Here is a 19,893-nt window from a genome sequence, read left to right as displayed (position 1 = left end):
GTCAGAGTTTCACTCTCATTCTGTTGTTCAGGCTAGAGTGTAATGGTATGCTCATGGCTTCCATAGCCTTGACCTGCTGGGCTCAGGCGAGCCTTCTGCCTCACCCTTCCAAGTAGCTGGAACTACAGGTGTGTGCTACAACTCCCGACTTATTTTTTGGTTTATTGTGGAGATGAGGGCTCACCAAGTTGCCCAGGCTGGTCTCAAACCCCTGAGCTCAGGCAATCCTCTCACCTTGGCCTCCCAAAGTGCTAGGATTACAGGCTTGAGCCCAGCCCTATATAACATATTATTATTATTTGTATAGTAACACTTGGCACATTGCTTTAGTTTGCAAAAATCTTCCCCCCTGCATCACCTTATTGAATTCTCTCAACCACCCCATGGGGTAGATATTATGGTTTTTGTCTTACTGATGAGGAAACTGAGACTAGGCAGACGAAGTGAGTCATTCAGCAGCTAGTGGTCTATATCCATTGGATCACTCCCCTGCACTACAGAGGGCTGTCACCCTCAAAAGCCCAGGCTCATTGGCATCTGTCAGACAGATGTCCATCCTGGAGATGGCGGACAGACTGGCCACCATGGTCAGACTTGTTTTAAAGCATCCCGAGTAAGCATTTAAATGCCCAAAGGCTTCTCTAAAAGTAGGATTTCTGCCTTTAAAAAAATCTGACTCAGAAGCAGAAAACCAAACACCACATGTTCTCGCTCATATGCAGGAGCTAAATGGTAACAAAGATGGAAATAGCAGACACTGGGGACACTGATAAGGGGTGAGGTGAAGGGTTAGAGTTCAGAAAAAGCCTGTGGGACACAATGTTCATTATCAGGGGAATGGACCACCTGAGACCCAATCCCCACCACTACACAATGTGTCCATGTACTCCCTGAATCTAAAAAAAAAAAAAAAAAAAAAATCTGGACACTCTGACAACGCTGGAGTTCAGCACAGGCTTTCCTCCCTCTGTTGAGCAGAGCTCTGTTCATTCAGTGTGTCTGCTTTGCTTGGCTCTCATCATCATGGTTTTCACAGTTGCTTCTACTGTAATAGAACCATGGTAGCTGATGTTTGTAAATCACTTCATAGTTTACCAAGTCCCAATCCCAGTCAGACAACAGGGTCTTTCTTACTTTGGAAAGAATCTCTTTGGGAGGCAGTAGTTGGGTGTCAAGGAAAGGAACACGCTGATGTTTCTTCTTGCACATCGGTGCTCAGCAAACATGTAGGAGGGACCAGCTGCGGCCAGGGTCTGCTTGGTGCTGAGGGGTATGGAACAAAGTGGGATTTCTGCTCCCCTAAAACAATTTCAGCAGAACTGAGCAATACTTGGGCAAGCTCTGGTTCCAGTGTTAACTAGTTGTCACTAACTAGCATGTGCCTTTGGCAAGCCCCAATTGGGGCTTCAGTGTCCCCTCTGAGGAATGAGAAAGTGGCATCCCCTGTGCCTCTCCTGGTGTCCATGGTAGATAAAGGCCACAGCCACACAGACTCTTGTTGTTGTGGGCATCATCTTGTTTGGAAAGGTAGGGAATGGGATCTGCCCAGGGCGCCGGAGTTGTCTTCCGTGGAGGTGTTTCTCTGGCATATACTTTTCTATTATTAATAAGACTGAGGGGCAGCCCTGGACTGTACCAGAGCCCACTGATTACTGGCCTGGTAACTGGATGGCTTATTAAGACCACAAGTCCTGAGAACAGCAAAGGAAAAGAGAATCCTAGGCGGTCCCCAATCTTTTTGGCATCAGGGACTGGTTTCATGAAAGACAGTTTCTCCACAGACAGGGAACTAGGAGATCATTAGTCATTAGAATCTCTTAAGGAGCATACAACCTAGATCCCTCGCACGTGCGGTTCACAATAGGGTTCATGATCCCAGGAGAATCTAATACCGCCGCTGGAGAATCTAATACCGCCGCTGACAGAAGAGGGAGCTCTGCTTGCCGTTCACCTCCTGCTGTGCTACCCAGTTCCTAATAGGTTGTGGCCCCAGGGGTTGAGGAACCAACCCTACACTAGAGGACAGGGCTTTATTAAATCCCAGGTCTACTGGTAACATTTCAGAATACAAGGAGAGGTTTTTTTCCCTCTATTTTCAGAGTTGTTGCAAGATTTAATCAACAGTTACTTGTTCAGTGTTGCCTGTGGTAGACAGTGTGGGGTGGAGGTGACTGAGTTTTGGCCTCAAAGGGGAATCAGATGTAACATACACTTGAACAGCACTTTACAGTTAACAGAACATGTTCACCTTGTCCAGTTAGTCCTTACTGCAGCCTGTGAAGGATCAGAAACCAGAAAGGTAAAGTGATTGGCCAGGCCACAGCCACAGCAAGAAGAGAGACCAGGATTGACCCCAGGTCTTTTTACTCTAGAGCCAGGTCTCTTTGTAACTACATCATCAACATACAGAGATTGTGAAATTGTTATGACACACAGGAAAAAAGTTTTTAAAGTTTTGATTTTTTTGGTGACAGTCTAATGTCTTGGAGAGGTTAGCTTTTAACATAGATCTTAGAATGGGTGTTTTTTTCTGCCTTTCTTACTATGCTAACAAGCTATTATAGAAGATTTGGAAAGTATAATAAAATGTAACAGACAAATAAACAAAAACTTTATAATCCCCGTACACAGGTGTTACCACTATCATTTTTTGTTTTTGTTTTTGTTTTTAGTGGAGTCTCACTCTGTTGCCCCTGTTGGAGTGCAGTGGCACACTCACGGCCACCCCAGCATCAACCTGTTGGGCTCCGGCGATCCTTCAGCCTCAGCCTTCCAAGTAGCTGGATCTTCAGGCATGCACTACCATGCCCTGCTGATTTTTGATTTATTGTAGAGACGACGTCTTGGCAAGTTGTCCAGGCTGGTCTCGAACCTGTGGGCTCAGACAATCCACTCGCCTTAGCCTACCAAAGTGCTGGGATTACAGGCTGAGCCACCGAGCCTGTCCTTATTTGTATTTTTTTGAGTCAGGGTTTCAGTCTCTCAACCAGGCTGGAGTGCAGTGGCATGATCACAGCTCACTGCAACCTCAACCTCCTGGGTTCAGGCGATACTCCCTCCTCAACCTCCCAAGGTGTTGGAATTACAGATGTGAGCCACCACACTCGACCCAGGAGCTACCACTGTAAATAATTTTCATTGTTCTTTCCAATTTTTCTTTTGCCTTTTTAAAAAACTATTTGAAAACACACTCTATGTAGTTTTGAATCCTGTTTTTTGCTTTAATTTACATTTTATCATATACATTTTGAATGATTGAATTCCAACAGGGAGGTGGTACATGATTAGGAAATTCTGGATTTAGAATTTAGTCCATGAAAAGGTGTAGAGACAAGGAACATAGGGTGTATCCAGGAAATAGTGAGTAATTCTTTGAGGCTAGAACTTGTGACTCTAACAAATTGAGGTTTAGTGAGAAGTCTAGAAAGACATTTGATGTCAGATGGTGGAGAGCTTTGAAAAACATGCCTGGAAATTTTAGTTTATTCTATTTTCATTAGAAAATAACACATGTTACCTTGTACATTTTTAGAAAAATACAAATGAGAATAAACATTTAGAAATAATGAAATAACATTAAGAAATAACTCATGCTCAGCCTGTAGTCCCGTGCCTTTGGGAGGCTGAGGTGAGTGGATTGCCTGAGTCCGCGGGTTCAAGACCCACCTGGGCAGCGAGACCTCATCTCTACAATAAATCAAAAAATCAGCCGGGCGTGGTAGCGCATGCCTGTAATTCCGGCTACTCAGAAGGCTGAGGTGGAAGGATCGCCGCAGCCCAGCAGGTCGAGGCTGCGGTGGCCGGGAGCAGCCACTGCACTCCAGTCTGGGCGATAGAGTGAGACTCCAACTCAAAAAAAAAAGAAATAACTCATAATCCTACTGCTATTAATGTATTGATGCATGTGTAGCCTTCCAATTTTTTTCTATATACATATTTCTTCTTTTTCCCCAAAAACAGAACCATAAAACATAACTTCTTTTCTAATCTGCTTATAATTCCATTGACATCTTTCTTGGTCATTAACAACTCATGCAATAATAGTTTTTAAACATTTTTCTGCACTGGAACTCTGTTTTAAACAAATCCTTACCAGGAACTTCAAAAGTCTTAAAGTGTAAAAATAGAACTCTTGTGATCAGAAGAGGAGTGAGGGCCCTGATGCCTGCCTGGCCCTGTAAAACACCCTGACTCCATGCTGAAAAATTACTGTTGCATAATGTCATTTTTATGACTGCACTGTAAGAATATAGCATCACTTATTTAATCAGCCTGCTCAGTTTCCAATGTTCCCCTTTGTAATTTGATATTACAATCTTTGAGCACATCCCATAATTATGTCTCAATGAAGGTTTTCGAACATGGGATGTGATGAAATCAGAGCTATTCATGTGAGTGTCAAATATAGTAAAATCCTACCTAACGAATTCAGCTAGCCACAATCTTTAGTTAGCCAATTTTCCTTTGCTCAACTTTGGGAACATAAAGAAAGCTCTCTCTCTCTCAGAATTATGTAATAGGGATAAATTTGACAAATATGTGCAACAGCTGTACTCTGAAAACTATAAAACATTACTTAGAGAAATGAAAGAAGTATAAATGGTGACATATACCATATTCATGGATTGGAAGACTCAATATTGTTCAAAAGGATCTATAGATTAAACACAATGGCATTCAAAATCTTAGCATGACTTTTAAAAATAAATTTAATAAACAAGTAAAAAAATTTACACATAGAATATCAAAAACAATTTTTAAAGGGAACAAATGTACACTATCTGATTTCAAGACTTACTATAAAGCTAGTAGTAATCAAGATAATATGGTATTCAGGTAAAGTTTGACATATAGATCGCTGAAATAGAATAGAAAATTCAGAAATATATCTATATGTATATACGATCAGTTAATTTTCAGCAAGGGTGTCAAGACAACCAAGTGTGGAAAAAATAACCTTCTCAATAAAAGGTACAGAAATAATTTGGTTGGCTATATATACAAAACATATCTTAACATTTATCTTACACCATATTCAAAAATGAACTTGAAATGAATCATAGACCTAAATGTAAGAGTTAAAATTATAAAACTTATTTAAAAAGAGACAGTACAACATCTTAGTGATCTTGGATTAGGCAGATTTTAAAAATAGAATGCAAAAAACAATGACTACTAAAGAAAATAATCAATAACTTGGACTTTATCAAAATTTTAAATGTCTGCTCTTGAAAGCACCATTACAAAAATGTAAAGGTAAACCACAGACTGGGCTCAGGGAATCCACTTGCCTCAGCCTCCCAAATTGCTGGGATGACAGGCTGAGCCACCGAACCCGGCACATCCTGATGTTTCTGTACATCATCATGGGAATTCGCATTACCTCGTGTGTTTTAAATCTCTTACTTCCTGATTCCATATGTTCTTTTCTTGGTTACTCTCTTATTTTACTGAAAGCACCTTTAAAAAAGTGTAAAAGCAAGCCACAGACTGGGAGCCTATGTTTTCAAAACAAGTATCTGATAAAGGACTTGTATCCAGAATATATAAGGAATTATCACAACTACTCAATAATAACAGAAGACAATCGAAATTGGGCAAAAGATTTGAGCAGACTTTTTATCAATAAATAAATAACAGGTCAGCTGTAGTGCCTCTAACCTGTAATTCCAGCACTTTGGGAGGCTGAGGCGGAAGGATCACTTGAGGCCAGGAGTTCAAGGCCAGCCCAGGGAACAGAGTGAGGCCCCATCTGTACAAAAAATAAATCAGCCAGGTGTGGTGGCATATGCCTGTAGTCTCAGCTACACAGGAGGCTGAGACAGGAGGATCATTGGATCCCAGGAGGTTGAGGCTGTAGTAAGCTATGATCATACCATTGCATTCCAGTCTGGGCCACAGAACATTACCGTCTCTAAAATATTATCCCCCCACAAACACACTCACATTCACACTCACACACACACTATATATCTACAGATGCCAAATAAGCATGTGAAAAGAGGTTAAATATCATTAGTCATTAGGGAAATATTAATTTAGACCAAAAGGAGGCACCACTACATACCACTGAAGAGGAATAAAATTTAAAACATTGACAATGCCAAGTGTTGACTAAAATATGGAGCAACTGAAACGCTCATACATTAATTGATGCAAAACTGAAAAATATCTTTGGAAAGAAGTTTAGCATTTACTTGTAAAGTTAACCATTCACTTACTATATTACTCAGAAATTCTGCTCTTGCATATTTTCTCAAATGTAGTGAAAACATATGTCTACACAGAGATCATACATGAATACTCATAGCAGTTTGTTCAGAGTAGCTCAAAACTGGAAACAACTCAAACATTCATCATTTGGTTAAGGGATAAAGAAACATTTACTAAATGGAACATTACTCAGCAATTAATAGATATGAACTACTGATACATGCAGCCATTGGGATGAATTGAAAAATATTACCAAATGAAAAAAGACAACTTACTATATGCATTCACTTATAGGAAGTTCTAGAAAAGCCAACTCTATAGTGACAGCAGATCAGGGGTTGCTAAGGACTAGGGTATTGGGAATGAGATTGACTACAATGTTCTAAGTCATGTTTTTGGTAGTTATTGTGTTACTATATGTGTATGCCAGCACTCATCATTGTATACTTAAAATTGGCAACTTTTATTTCAATAAATTAAACTTCTCCTGGCATTTGGAGTCATCTTTGTCCACCTTTTGTCATTCTTCTAGTCACTTAGTAATTCCACATTTAGTGTTTCTGAATTTTGATGTCTGCTAATTTCAAGGTAGAATTTGTGCTTCTGTTTCTTATTTTTCTTTTGTTATTTTGGAGTGATTTTTGAGAAAAAAAAAATAAGTGGGAACATTTTTCCTCCCATCATCTTATACTTGGAATTCTTATAGATGTTAGTTAAAATCATGGGACTGGAGCTATCCCTGTTTCTTAATATATTATTCCTTTTTGATATACTACAAATGAACCAACAAGGATAACTAAGGACCCCCATCTCCCTTGTCCCCTCACTTCCTCTCCACTATCCCCCACATCATAGTTATGAGACAATATTAGTTACATCAATCATTAGGATATACTTTATTATGATTGTGCAAATGTCATTCACCAGAGAACCATTATTCAGTTCTTCATTTTGCTGGTGTTATATAGCCCCTTCTCACTTGCCTGATTTTCTATGCATCTACCATTAATTTTATCTACTGCAACAATAAGTCAGTCTCAATTCTATTAGTAATGTATTCCACAGTCTCAAACATGTTATAGTCTTTATTCCTGGAGATGTTCTTCTCACACTGTCCTTCCTTCCACATGCTTCTTTGCAGACTGGCTGCTGGATGGATGTCATCCTGATGTTTGTTTTTTGAGTCAGTGTCTCATTCCATCGCCCGGGTTGGAGGGCAGTGGCACACTCACGGCCACCCCAGTGTCAACTTGCTGGGCTCCGGCACTCCTTCCACCTCAGCCTTCCAAGTAGCTGGAACTATAGGTGCTTGCTACCACGTCTGGCTAATTTTTTATTTATTGTAGAGTCAAGGTCTTGCCAAGTTGCCCAGGCTGGTCTCTAACCCAGGGGCTCAGGCAATCTATTTGCCTCGGTCTCCCAAAGTGCTGGGATTACAGGCAGAGCCACTGAGCCCAGCCCATTCTGATGTTTCTATATCATCTTGGGGATTCGCATTGCCTCATATGTTTTAAATCTCTTGCTTCCTGATTTCATATGTTCTTTTCTTGGTTACTCTCTTATTTTGTTGAATCATTACCTCTAGTGGCTCACTAAGAAAAGGTACCAGAGAAGGAAACAGTTGCAGTTCTTGCATGTCTGAAAATACCTTATTCTATCTCATTTGATTGATGGTTTGATTGAGTACAGAAGTGTAGGATGTAAATGAAAATATTGAAGGCATTGGTCCCTTGTCTATTAGAGTCTAGTGTTGTTGAGAGGTCTGTTGACTTATGACTCTCTTCTTTTTTCTCTGTAAGTTTATTGTATTATCTCTGTGTCCTGAATATTTAAAATTTCAGAATGGTGTACCTGACACTGGAGTTAGCCATTTTGATTTGGAAAAAAATGTTTTTGTTCTGGAAATTTTTCTTCTGTTAGTTCCCTGATAATTTTATCCCCATTGCTCTCTTTCTGGCATTTCCAGTAGTTGGTTCTCAACTTCCTAGACTTATCCTCTTGCCCTATATTATCTCTTCTCTGCTATTTTTCATCTTTTGGTCACTTTTTTCTTCCTTTTGGAAATTTCTCTCAATTAATTTTTTATACTAAATTTGTATTTTGGTTTGTGTATCTTTAACTTTACATTTCCTTGTTATCAGGATTTTTTTGAAAAGTTCTCTGGTTCTTGTTTCATGGATACAATATCATTTCTACCTTTTTGAGGTAAATTGTTAGTTTGAGGTTGTCTTTGGTTTCTTCAATTTTTTTTTCATTTATTTGTTTGTTGTGTTTTTTTGTTCTTCAAGTTAGATGCTTTCCCCCTGTGTCTGGAAGTGGTTGGCCATCTGCCTTATTTTTGACGAGAGCCTAGTTCTTTGCACATAGCCAGATTTGAACTCTGGTGGACTTCAGTCTAGCAGGATGAATCTTCAAACTTGCCTGTCATTGTGAAGAATCCCAAATGGCAGTTTCTGAAATCTATTTTAGTGGGAGGAGGGGAAAAATAATGCATTTATTCAATCTGGTCTGCCATCTTTCAATGATAAGAAACCTGAATAAGATTCAGAGAGGGCTTGCCTTCTTTATGGTTCCCACTACTTTCAAGACACTGCTTCAGTCTGGGTCTCAATTCTTTCATCTATAAAATGGAAGAATAGTACCACAGGCATACCTCAGAGATATGAAGGTTTTTCTCCAGACTACTACAATAAAGCAAACATTGCAATAAAGTAACTCACAGCAATACTGTGGTTTCTTGGTGCATATACACGATACTATAGTCTATTAAGTGCACAATAGCATTATGTGTATAAATATGTACCCTAATTTAAAAATACTATATTACTAAAAAATGTTGACCATCAACAGAGCCTTCAGTGAGATATAATCATTTTGCTGATGGAGGGTCCTGCCTCAGTGTTGATGGCTGCTGACTGGTCAGGGTGGTGGTTCTGAAGGTTATGGTGGCTGTGGAAATTTTCTAAAATAAGACGACAATGAAGTGTGCCATATTCATTGGCTCTTCCTTTAATGAAATATTTCTCTTTAGCATACAAGCTGTTTGATAGCATTTTACCCACAGTAGAACTGCTTTCAAAATGGACGTCAATCCTCTCAAACTCTGCTGCCACTTTATCAATTAAGTTTATGTAATAATCTACATCCTTTGTTGTCATTTCAACAATGTCCATGGCATCTTTATCAGGAGTAGATTTTTTTGCTCATTCGTGAAAAGCAACTTCTCATCCATTCAAGTTTATCGTGAGATTGCAGTAATTCAGTTACATCTTCCAACTCCATTTCTTTTTTTTTCTTTTTCTTTTTTGAGTTGGAGTCTCACTCCTTTGCCTAGGCTGGAGTGCAGCGGCACGCAGGCACACTCACCCCAGCCTGACCTTCTGGGCTCCAGCAATCCTTCCACCTCAGCCTTCTAGGTAGTCGGAACTATAGACACACACTAACATGCCTGGGTATTTATTTTATTTTATTTTATTGTACAGACAAGGTCTCGCCAAGTTGCCCGGGCTGGTCTCGAACCCACGGGTTCAGGCAATTCACTCGCCTCGGCCTCCCAAATCCTAGGATTACAGGCTAAATCACTGAGCCCGGCCAACTCCACTTCTAATTCTAGTTCTCTTGCCGTTCCCACCACATCTGCAGTTATTTCCTCCACTGAAGTCTTGAACGCCTCAAATGTATCCATGAGGGTAGTAATCAACTTCTTCTAAACTCCTATTAATGTAGATATTTTGACCTCCTCTCATGAGTGACAAAAGTTCTTAATGGCACTTAGAATGGTGAATCCTTTCCAGAAGCACTTCAATTTACTTTTTCCATCCATCAGAGGAATTGCTATCTATGGCAACTATAGCCTTATGAAATGTATTTCTTAAATAATAAAACTTGAAAGTCAAAATTGCTCTTTGATTCATGGACTGTAGAATGGTTGTTGTGTTAGCAGATATTAAAACAACATTAATCTCTTTGTTCATCTTCATTAGAGCCCTTGAATGACCAGGTGCATTGTCAATGAGCAGTAATATTTTGAAAGGAATTTTTTTTTCTCAGCAGTAGGTCTCAACAGTGGGCTTAAAATATTCACCAAAGGCCGGCTTGGTGGCTCAGCCTGTAATCCCAGCACTTTGGGAGGCTGAGGCAAGTAGATTGCCTGAGCTCACAGGTTTGAGACCCACCTGAGCAACCTGGTGAGACCTCGTCTCTACAATAAATAAAAATTAGCTGGGCATGGTAGCATGCACCTGTAGTTCTGGCTACTTAGAAGGCTGAGGCTAAAGGATCGTGGACCCCAGCAGATCGAGGCTGCAGTGGCTGGGAGTGTGCCACTGCTCTCTAGTCTGGGCAACAGAGTGAGACTCCAACTCAAAAAAAAAAAATTCAGCATATTGTAAACAGAAGTGCTGTCATCCAGGTTTTGTTGTTCCATTTATAGAGCATAGGCAGAGTAGATTTAGCATAATTCTCAAGGGCCCTAGGATTTTGAATGGCAAATAAGCCTCAACTTGATAAGTTGGCTTCAACTTAAAGACACCTGCTGCATTAGCCTCTAACAAGAGTGTCAGACTGTCTTTTGAAGCTTGAAACCAGGCATTGACTTTTCCTCTCTATCTGTGCAAGTTCTAGATGGCATCTTCTTCCAGTGTAAGGCCGTTTCATCTACACTGAGAATCTGTTGTTTAGCCTAGCCACCTTCATCAATGATGTTAGCTAGATCTTCTGAATAACTTGTTGCAGCTTCTACATCAGCACTTGCTGCTTCACCTTGCACTTGCATGTTTTGGATATGGCTTCTTTCCTTCAACCTCATGAACCAACTTCTAGCTTCAAACTTTTTTTCTTCAACTTCCTCACCTCTTTTAGCTTCTTAGAATTGAAGAGAGTAAAGTCTTTGCTTTAGATTTCATTTTGGCTAAAGGAAATGTTGTAGCTGGTTTGATCCTCTATCCAGATTGCTATACTTCTTCCATAGCAGCAATAACATTGTTTTGCTTTTTTGTCATCCATATGTTCACTGGAGTAGCACTTTTAATTTCCTTCAAGAATTTTTCCTTTTCATTCACAACATGGCTGTTTGGGGTGGAGTTCTCATTTTCAACCTATCTCAGCTTTCGACACAACTTCCTCACTAAGCTTAATCATTTCTAGCTTTTGATTTAAAGTGAGAGATGTGCTCTTCCTTCCACCTCCTTCCACTTGAAAACTTCCACTTGAAAACTTAGCGCCTGTTGGTTGTAGGGTCATTAATTGGCCTGCTTTCAATATTGTTGTGTCTCAGGGAATAGGGAGGCCTGAAGAGAAGGAGCGAGATGGTGGAATGGCCACTTGGCATAGTAGTTAGAACACAGACAGCATTTATTAAGTTTGACATCTTATAAGAGTGTGATTTGTGTCACCCCAAAATGATTACAATAGTAACATCAAAGATCACTGATCACAGATCACCATAACAGGTATAATAATGTGAAAAAGTTTGAAATATTGTGAGAATTCCCAAAATGGGACACAGAGACGTGCAGTGAGCACATGCTGTTGGAAAAATGGCACCGATAGACGTGTTTGTTGCAAGGTTGCCACAAACCTTCAGTTTTTAAAAACAAAATATCTGGAATGCACAAGAAAGAGAAATTAAATAAAATAGGGTATGCCTATACGTGGATTTTAAAAACTCTATTCTAAAATTGTTTGTTTCAACAAACTAGAACCTGGTCTCCATGATTATTTTATTTATTTGTCATATTTTTGGTGCTCCTAAAATGTACCACTACTCTTTTGGGGGGGATCTCTTCCACCCTTCTCTGGAATCAGTGGCCCTGTGCAAGGCTGGTTCCAATGGCTGTACAGCCATCATGTCCCCAAGAATCCATACTCAGAAAGGTTCTCATTCTTGGTTTAATTCTCTGCCACTGCCATACTGAAATTCTTACTAATTTTTGAACAAGGGGTCCCACAATTTCATTTTGTGCTGGTTCCCACAAATTAGGTAGCCAGTCGTGGCCAGGGGATGGTCCCAAGCCAGAAGTCCCCTTTCTAGCATCTTAATGATCATGGCTAGAGCCACAATTCCTGTGCCACTGTTACTCTTCTTCCTGGAAGGGAGGGAGGAACCAGACTGGTTGCTCCAAGACTAGAAATGGATAAACCAGCCCCCAGCAGGTTCTGCAACTTGCCTGAGATCTTATCGCTCATGGGCTTGGGAAACTCCTGAGCTATTTAAGCTGCACTCTGAAAACCTCACACAAATCTTAAAAGGTTGTTTTGCTTCTGTTTAATTGGGGTTGTGCCTTGTTCTGTTGAGGTTCTCTGACAGTGATTTTGCATTCAGAGTACCTTATTCATTCATCCATTCATTCACTAAAGAAGCCTTCATGAAGCACCTATTCTGAGAGCAGAAAGAGCAAGGCTCTTTGAAACATGCAAAAATGAGTTAAGATTCCTTCTCAGCTTCTTGCTGGCTCTGAGATCTGATATGACCTCCTGAATCTCAATTTCCTTTGCTGTTCCATGACAAGAGAATGATTATTGCTTCTCTCCAGCTCAGTTATGAGATCACTTGGCTAATTGGCCTGGTACATAGTATGTGCCTTGCAAATATTCATTTCTTATTCTCCCCCAGGACTGTGCAAGTTGCAGGAAGTTTCCATTTCAGTTATGAGGACACGGCAACATGAGCAGGCCTTGGAGCACTCAGAAGGTCTGTTTCATAGCAGAGATGCTCAATACTCTCTTCTCTCCAGCAGGAATGCCAAGGGCAGCCCAGGGAGTGAGGATGCTCTGTTTCTGAGAAGTATCAAGGACAGTATTTGCTTTCTGGATGATCCCTGTGCCTTGTGATTAGCATTTAATAGGCTCCCAGAAAGCTTTGAAGATAATAATATGTCTCTCTCCTCTCTTTCAACTGATGATCTTGAAGTGACACACTTATGTCAGTCATGAAATTGGGGGGCTTTTGCAAGGAGCCAAGGCTTGTTCCTTATCTTTAAAAAACTTAGTCAAGTTATTAAAAATTAAGTCCACAGAGAGCATTGGCACAGAAAGCTGTCCTGAGAAATACCTCTCCCACAAAGCTGTTTCTCAGGATGAATTGGGGGATGATGTAGTAAAGTAAGCCTAATGAGAATTTGTGACGTTTGTACCACTTTTCAGTGTATGAAGTGTTGACAAAGCCCTTGCATATCCATTACCTCATTTGTGCCTCACAACCTCATAAAGTGGTTTGCTAAAATTATCATCCCCATATTGCAGATGAGAAAACTGCGACTCAGAGAAGTGACTTATCCAGGTCACATGGCTAGCCAGTAAGTATCAGAACCAGGATTTAAATGTACTCTCTTGATTCCAGAGTCTGTGCCCTGCTGCTTCCTTGAGATACCATTTAGCTATTTCTATACGCAGTAGAAACTATTTAACTCAGCTTTTAGTCAAGTTGTCCTCGGCTTCAAGCCCTGAGATGGCAAGATCAGGGGGTGAGAAGGAAGCAGTGGGACCAGCTCTGATGTGGCCACACCCTGCAGACAAGGGCCCCAGCTGAGTGGTGGCCACATTCCTTGAATTCCCATCACCTGCTCACATGAGGATAATGCAGCCCCTTGGAGTGGCCTTAACAGGGCTTAGATCTGTCCCTGATATAGGACTGCTCCTATAATTCAACCATCTCTCTCCCACATAACCAACACTTGATTTCCAGCATATCAAACGCTGCAACATTTTTAATCCCCTTGGGCTGCATCTCCCTTCAGCTATAGCCCAGGTCACTATCCTCCTTTCACGGGATTATCATCACTTGTTCCTCTTTCCTTCATTCCATCCTGCCTTGAGCCTATTCCAATCTAACTCTCATTCTTATCACTTTACTGAAATCATGCTTGTCAATGCTGTGCGTCTTGATAAGTCCTATGCTGAGTTCACTCAAACACTTAATAGCATTTGACAATTCTTCTTTCTTGAAACTTTCTTCCCATGGTTTCTGGTCACTGTACCTCTCTGGCTCTCCTCCTTCTCCATCATTTTTGCTGGATGACTCTGCTCTCCCTGACTTTTAATGCTACAGTGTCCTGTGATTCAGCCCTGGGCTTTCTTCTCCCATCTTCTGTCTACTGTCCCTCCCTAGATGTCCTCGTTTCATCCCATGGCTTGAAATCCTCCTGATATATACTGGTGATTCCCCAATTCATATCTCAGCCAGAACATCTCTTTGGAATTCCAGACTCAAGCGTCAACGTCTTACTCAATATCTTCTCTTGTATTTCTAATAAACATACCAAACTTAATCAGACATCTTGATTTTCACCCCCACACCTGTTCACAATCATTTTGTAAAAGGCTCTTCCACTCACCTCAGTATGCTATCCTTGATTCCTCTCTTTTATTCACAACTCCATTCAGTCCATTGTTGGTTCCATGGTGAAAATACATCTATTTCTCATTGTCTCACTATAGTGCCCTATGCCAAGTTCCCTGTACGACTATCTCTAGGTTGTATTCCTGGTACAGCCTCCCAATGAATCATCTTCATTCTACTTTTATCCTTGATGGTCGGTCTGAATGATACTTCAAAGCATAAATTAGACTATAACATTCCGCTGTTCAAAATCCTTCAATGATTTCCCAAGACATTTAGAGTTAATCAAAATGCCTAACCCTCGTTTCTGACAGAATATTCAAAATACCCATATTTAACAACTGGTAGAGGAATTTGTATTCATATATAAGTTTATACACAAGCCAAAAATTTGTTGTTTTTGTTTTTGTTTTTGTTTTTTTGAGTTGGAGTCTCACTCTGTTGCCCAGGCTGGAGTGCAATGGCACTCTCATGACCACCGCAGCCTCGACCTGCTGGGCTCAGGCGATCCTTCCACCTCAGCCTTCCAAGTAGCTGGAACTACAGGCACGCACCACCAAGTCCGGTTAATTTGTTAATTTACTGTAGAGATGAGATCTCACCAAGTTGCCCAGGATGGTCTCGAACCCGTGGGCTCAGGCAATCCTCTCATCTCAGTCTCCCAAAGTGCTGGGATTATAGGTGTGAGCCACCACACCTGGCTAATATAATTTCTTTAATTTTTATTTTTCAAGTAGTCTCACTTTGTCACCCAGAATGGAGTGCAGTAGCACACTCACGGCCACTGCAGCCTCTACCTGCTGGGCTCAGGCAATCCTTTTGCCTCAGTCTTCCAAGTAGCTGGAACTACAGGCACATGCTATGATGCCTGGCTTAATTTTTGAGTTATTGTAGAGACGAGGTCTTACCAAGTTGCCCAGGCTGACCTCGAACCCCTGAGGTCAGGAAATCCTCTTGCCTTGGCCACCCAAAGTGCTGGGATTATAGTCTTGAGCCACCGCGCCTGGCCTGCCAAAAATTTTAAATACATGTCCTCTATTTTCTAAATGACTCAAACATCTATTTATATAAAAAAACTGCTTATAGTCTGTTAACAAATCAGTTTAATATTCTAAGTAATTTATTGGCTTTCAGAAGTTATTGGTATGATCTTTTGTTTGATACCTTCTTACTAATTAAATGATGACCCAATTGGAGCTATGATTTGACAGAGGGAAATGCATCAAACTCTTTCAGTAACTTCCCCAATAAATCAGTAGATTCTAGGTAACTTGTAGTGTCTAAATAGATAATTTCCCTAAATAATAACAATATTTTATATGGTAATGAACTTTTCTTCAGCTTATGAGTGAACTAAGAGCAATTATATTAAAATTTTTTCTGATCCTTACCCAGTCTCATCTGAGCTTATTACATATTCAACGTCTTATTATTGGTGAAGTCACAGAAGTCTTTTGTGGGATGCAATATTTAGTTAGGTCTAGTCCAATACTTCTTGAGAGGGTCATAGCATGGCGGCCAAAACTGTGCATGTGTTTTCCACCAGGTTACTTGTTTTCGACCACTGGCTCAACTGCTTACATACATTTTAAATGATCTCTCTTTCTTTCAGTTCTCTCATCTGTAAAATGGTGTGATGATGGTGTTTATAACATTCAAATGACCTAATACATTCAGAATGGTGCTTGGCTTCCCAAATGCCAGACATGTATTAGCTCTCATTTTATTAACAAAATCAATGTTGTCAATGATCTTGACTCAAATGTGCATGGTGGGTTTTTAACAAACTTGTCCCCTTAAATAAAGGTGAAAGTGAATAAAAACAGGGAAAAGATGGAGCTACGTGCATCCTGGTGTCCTCAGGCTCCAAATCATCTCCCTGGTCCCTTCCTTTTGCCACAGTCTCTGTTCTGTCAAGGAGCACCCACTATTCCAACGAAGCTCCAAATGCCTTGTTGGGACCCACTGGGGAAAGTCTCTCTCCAGCTTTCTCTAAGCCCAAATCCCGTAAAGGCTACAATCCTACACCCAGGTGAGGGGTAGGTGGACAGTACAAGACAGCCAGGCCCAGATGGTTGGCCGGTCACTAGCTGGTTCACCAGAGTTCCTCCTCTCTTCCCTCGTAGGAGCTGATGATGGTGGTCAGGAGGTGAGACCTTCAGGGGACAACCTGTGTATGGGTTTTAACCAATGGTACGGGTAGTATGAGTGCACTGACTGAGTATCAGTCCTGTGAGCCCAGGAGACCTATGGCCATCAGGCCTTGCCCAGCCCTGGAGGACTTTGCCTCTCCCCCATTCTCCTCTGGCCACACTGGCTTCCTTTGGTTCCTTAAGCACACCTTGTCAGGTCCTGCCTCAGGGTCTTTTCATGTCCTTAAGATATATTCCCTCATATTCTCACATGGCTCTCATCGCCTTCCCATCTGTGCTCAACTGTCCCTTCTTCAGAGAGGTCTCCCTGACGATCCTATAAAAGTTCTCTTCACTTTCTCCCACTCCAGTAATCCTATATGTACCCTGCTGTACTTTTTTTTTTTTTTACAGCATTTAGGCCTCCCTAAAGTTATTGTTTATATTTATCTGATTTCTATCATCTTGCCATGATAAACATAGCTGAAGACCCAATGACAAATACTGTTACAAATACTGTTAGAAGATGTAGAAAACACTGTTGAAAATTTCGAAGAATCAAGTTTTGGAAAAAATTACCCAGGTTTGTCATTTGAGGCTTTGCTGTGCAGTTGGATAAAATATAGATGTTTCTAACACGTCTCTGGGCATGATAGTGGCTAGATTCTATTTCAATAATGGAGTGCAAAAAGACTTAATTATTAGGAACTGCCAATGGGAAGATGCCCTGGGAAACATATATTACAGATGATAAATCATTTCTTTTTTTTTTTGAGTTGGAGTCTCACTCTGTCACCCAGTCTAGAGTGCAGTGGCCGCTCCTGGCCATCGCAGCCTCGACCTGCTGGGCTCTGGCAAGCCTTCCGCCTCAGCCTTCCAAGTAGCTGGAACTATAGGCACGCGCTACCACACCTGGCTAATTTTTTGATTTATTGTAGAGATGAGGTCTCGCCAAGTTGCCCAGGTGAGTCTCAAACCCACGGGTTCAGGCAATTCATTCACCTCAGCCTCCCAAAGCGCGGGATTACAGGTTGAGCCACCAAACCCGCGATAAATCATTTCTTTAAAAAAAACAATTATTTTGCAGTAAAATTGTGTCCATGTAATCATTGAAGGAACACCTGCTTTGACTCGCATGATAAAATAACTCTGAGAAAAGATGCTGATAGCTCTGTGAGTGAAATTCACCCACTGTCTCATTCACTAGCAGGAAGTGGCAGCAAAAGTTGAAAGCAGAAGTGCACACACTGCTGTGGGATGTCATGGGGATAAGGAATGTTTGTTGCTGTTGTGAGTTGAGGTTTTACTCTGTCCAGCATGATCACAGCTCACCAGAGCCTTGACCTCCTGGGCTCAAGGTTCCTTCTGCCTCAGTCTTCCAAGCAGCTGGGGCTACAAGGCATGTGCCACTATGTTCAGGTAATTTTTGGATTTGTTGTAGAGATGAGGTCTTGCTACATTGTCTACGTTGGTCTCAAACTCCTGGGCTCAAGTAATCCTCCCACCTTGGCCTCCCAAACTATGGGGATTAAAGGCATGCACTACCATGCCTGGCCCATATAATTAACTTTATAAAGACAAGATGTTGTTGATGTAGTGGAGTCATTACTGTCATCCGGAATGAGCTGGTGAATATCCATGAAAATCCTGTGTCCCCACAGAAGGCTTTTGGATACCTCATGGCAAAACATTTCAAAGACCTGTAAGACTTACAGATGAGTTAGTCAAGCTCTTTATTTTTAAACAAGAAGGCAAATATTCCTGTGATGACAAGTGGTTGTCAGTAGTATAAGACCTGGCAGATGTTTTTGAAATGGTGAATATACTTAATTTGTCCCTTCAGGGTAAAGGGGATGCTTGAACAAAGTGAGCATTAGAATGGATGTGTGTGTTGACTCACCTTATCTCTATATTTATGATCACAAATGTCAAGTGGGCCCCTAATGCTGCCAGCAATTTGCTAGATTTCTGAATCAACTCTCCCATTTCCAAGAGCTATTATACCTCTAATCTGGTCTCAAACCTCCCATAACTCTCCTCACCCTCACTCTCAGCTGATGACTTGCTTCCTCTTCCACTAAAAGGGATTGTAAGAAACCTTCCACTGTGCTCCCATCTGCTCTGTCTCACCAGCTCTGTCGCTTTCCTGGTCCTGCTCCTCATGCTGTGGGTCCCACCTTTCATATCAGTTCAACTGACAGCCCCAACGACAGCCCCCAGGAATTGTTCCCTCTTTCTTCTGCATCATATTTCTTCCTCTGAGAGTTCCTCTCCAGTAGCTTACAAAGACCTTAACCAAGCAAGCCCAGAAACCAAAACCAACAGATGAATAAAAGTCCCTCTTGACTTCACATTGTCTATCAGCAATGGCTCTTCTGTTCCCTTTGGCAACAAAAACCCTCCCAAGAGTGCTCTACACTCTTCCTTGCTCTGCGGTTTATTGAACACACCTTACTAAGCTTTCATCTTCTATGTTCTACTGAACTCTCATCAAGGTAGCTGATGGCCCCCATACCCAGATATGGGGTCAGTGCCCATCTTCCTATCACTGCAGTTCTCAGAAACATCTGACCTGGTTGATGAGTTCTCTTTTGGGATATACTTTCTTCATGTGGACACCACATGCTACTGATTCTCTTCCAACTTCATGGCATTCATTCTCAGCCTCCATTATTGGATCCTCCTCCATGGTCCTTCTCCATGTTAGAAGGCCCACGCCTCTGTCCTCAGACCTTTTTTCCTCTATGGACACTCACATCCTTGATGATTTTGTCCAGGCTTTTGACTCACAAATTTATACCTCCAGTTGTGACATTTCCCCTGAACATTAAATTCATCAACTCAACATGGTATTCAACATCTCCACCTGGACACGGAGCAGGCATCACTAATTTAAAAATGCCCCAAATGGAACTCTTGGTTTTTTTTCTCCAAACTCTATCATATCCCCTCACATAAGTCTTTCTGCCTCAATTAGTGCCAACTGCATTCTTACAGCAGGTCAGACCCAAAACTTTGTGGTTATCCTTAACTACTTTCTTTCTCTATACCCCACATCCAACCCATCAGGAAAGACTTTTTGCCTACACCTTTTAAATATATACAGAAGTTGACGCCTTCTCATCAGTATCACCACTACCACCCACTATCACCCCACGCCTGGATTATTTCAATATCTTCTTGAAGGATCTCCCTGCTCTCCTGTCTCCC

This window comes from Carlito syrichta, unplaced genomic scaffold (assembly GCF_000164805.1).
Source record: "Carlito syrichta isolate Samal-C Ts95f unplaced genomic scaffold, Tarsius_syrichta-2.0.1 Scaffold304902, whole genome shotgun sequence".
Classification (NCBI taxonomy): Eukaryota; Metazoa; Chordata; class Mammalia; order Primates; family Tarsiidae; genus Carlito; species Carlito syrichta.
This window is presented reverse-complemented; position numbering follows the sequence as displayed.